At 47.6% G+C, this 2,839-nt stretch overlaps 1 long non-coding RNA gene across 1 annotated transcript; it reads left to right on the forward strand.

Annotated features, from left to right (window-relative positions):
- The first annotated feature begins 428 nt into the window (after positions 1 to 428).
- Positions 429 to 2,139, forward strand: LOC108525769 (uncharacterized). The gene is made up of 3 exons (XR_001884341.1): positions 429 to 517; positions 1,514 to 1,627; positions 2,002 to 2,139. It is a non-coding gene; the product is annotated as an uncharacterized LOC108525769 (long non-coding RNA).
- Positions 2,140 to 2,839: the final 700 nt, after the last annotated feature.

Below are 2,839 nucleotides of genomic sequence, written 5' to 3' on the forward strand. Positions count from 1 at the left end.
GAGAATAGCATCTGCAATGACACCAAGGATGGAGAGAGAATGAGTGAATTTGGGGTTCTCCTGCAATATGTCTGGGGCAGGGAATGCACAGGAGGGGCTGGTGCTAGATGAGACAAGAGAGGAGGCCAGAGCCAGATCATGGAGGCCCTGGGGCACATCCATGTTGAAAAGTTTCTCCTGGGTGGTTGTGTCCCTAAATAGGGATAGCAAGGGCGCTCTTTGCAGCCTCACTTGGCCTTAATTCCTTCCCAGACAATTATTTCCATGAGGTCATCTTCCCAAGGTGGCTAATTCCGGGGCACAGGCACACAAATGGCACTTTCCATGGTCTCCCTCTTCATCCCAGGATTTCACTGGCTCCGACTGGCTGGCCTGCTGCTGCTGCTGCTGCTGCTGCCTGGGAAGGTGTGCCGGTGCATTAAATGTTCTCCTTTCTTCTTGATCCCATAGGGTATTCCTGGCATTGTGTGACAACCCAAAGGACCGAGGCACCATTGTGGCTCAAGGTGGTGGCAAGGTAACTGGGCAGGACATGGTCCTTGCCATCCTAGAAGGTGCCTTTGTGCATGCTCTTTGCCTAGCCCAAGAATAATGTACCCTCTGCCCCAATTCAACTTCCTGGAATACAGCCACCACTTATCTGTGCTGTCTGTGCTCATAGCCCCAAGCCAATTTCTGCTTGATTTTATGCTATGATGGTATGTACTTTGGAATCCCATCTATCCTCCTTGCTATTGGAAGGAAGCACCGTGCAAAGATAGAGACCCTGGACTTTGATGTAGAAGACTTGTAGTTGAGTTCTTGCTCTGCCCCTTTTTGACTGCATAACCTCAGGCAAAATACTTAATCTCCCAGCCACAGCTTCTTCGTCTGTAAAATAGGGAAAAAATCACACTTTCACTTTGCAGACTGTCACAAGAATTAGAGAAAATATAGAAAGTATTGGTTCATGGTAGGTGCTCAATAGACGTCTGATGTTAAGATTGGGTTTGGCTGAAACTCCATCTCTATTAAAAATACAAAAATTAGCTGGGCATGGTAGCGTGCGCCTGTAATCTCAGCTACTCAGGAACCTGAGGCAGGAGACTTACTTGAACCCAGGAGGCAGAGGTTGCAACAAGCCGATATCATGCCATTGCAGTCCAGCCTGGGCAGCAAGAGTGAAACTCTGTCTCAAAAAAACAAAACAAAACAAACAAACAAACAAACAAAAAGATTGGGTTTGGCTTGGGCAGAAAGTAAAAAATTTGTTGATTGAATTATTTATTTTTCCAAAAGCTGAAGGAACATTTAGGTGGGTGGGAGGAAGTTGGGCAAAGGCCTGGATGTGCACTGGGAACCAAGGGGAGTGAATATGTGATTAAGGATTTAATTGTTTTCCATGATGTGCAAGGGCTGATTATATGGCAGAGTCTTCCTGGACCGGGACAGACAGACAGCACCTGGAGCAGGAGGATAGGAGGGAAGCCTCTGGATGTCTGTGACTAAGTAGTGACCTTGCCCTTTCTTGCAGGCCCTGATTCCCCTGGCTTTGGAGGGCACAGATGTGGGCAAGGTGAAAGCAGCACACGCTCTAGCAAAGATCGCTGCTGTCTCCAATCCGGACATTGCTTTCCCCGGGGAGCGGGTAGGTGCTTGGGTAGATGGGATAGGGCGATGGGAGGAGTCTCCTCTGCTCCCAGAGGCCTTTCCCCTTGTCACTATACCTCCAGCCTGGGAGAGGAGCATGGTACTGTCACAGGAAGGGTGATGCATTGGAGTAGTAATGATCACCTGGATTCCAGGCCTGGTTCTACCCCTGACAAACAGGATTGCCCTTTCCAAAATTCAGTTATCCTGTCTATAAAGAAAATAATCCTGCCTGTCAGGATCATTGTGAGGATTAAATCAGACAATGTATGAGAAAGTGTTTTGGAAACTTTGCAGCTGGGCACCTATAAATGTAAGGCACTCAGGGAACAAAGTCCTCACCTGACCAAACCCTTGACCCCTCCCCAACAGGTGTATGAGGTGGTGCGGCCCCTTGTAAGCCTCTTGGACACACAGAGGGATGGGCTTCAGAACTATGAGGCTCTCCTAGGCCTCACCAACCTGTCTGGGCGGAGTGACAAACTCCGGTGAGTGTGGTGAGTGTGGCAGGGGTGGAGAGAGGTGGCTCAAAAAGTGTTTCTTTGAAATTTCACATAATGTGCTGAGAATGCTCTTCTCAGAAGACAACATCAAAGGCAAGGTGTGGGATTTGAGTTAGCACTTAGTAAACCACACAGTGAATATACCAAAGCCAAAAGATACCATAAGGCTTTTTTTTGACTGAGTCTCACTCTGTTGCCCAGGCTGGAGTGCAGTGGCGTCATCTCAGCTCACTGCACCCTCCACCTCTAGGGCTCAAACTATTTTCCTGCCTCAGCCTCTAGGGTAGCTGGAACTACAGGAGTGTGCCACCATACCCAGCTAATTTTTGTATTTTCAGTAGAGACAGGGTTTCCCCATGTTGGCCAAACTGGTCTCAAACTCATGACCTCAGGTGATCTGCCCACCTTGGTCTTCCAAAGTGCTGGGATTACAGGTGTGAGCCACTGCACCCAGTCAGCACTTCTTTCTAAAGTAGTGATGATCACCATTCTAACTGGTGTGAGATGGTATCTCATTGTGGTTTTGATTTGCATTTCTCTGATAACCAGTGATGATGAGCATTTTTTCATGTGTCTGTTGGCTGCATAAATGTCTTCTTTTGAGAAGTGTCTGTTCATATCCTTTGCCCACTTTTTGATGGGGTTGTTTTTATCTTGTAAATTTGTTTAAGTTCTTTGTAGATTCTGGATATTAGCCCTTTGTCGGA

The sequence above is a fragment of the Rhinopithecus bieti genome, unplaced genomic scaffold, assembly GCF_001698545.2.
Source record: "Rhinopithecus bieti isolate Rb0 unplaced genomic scaffold, ASM169854v2 repeat_35290, whole genome shotgun sequence".
NCBI classification, from domain to species: domain Eukaryota; kingdom Metazoa; phylum Chordata; class Mammalia; order Primates; family Cercopithecidae; genus Rhinopithecus; species Rhinopithecus bieti.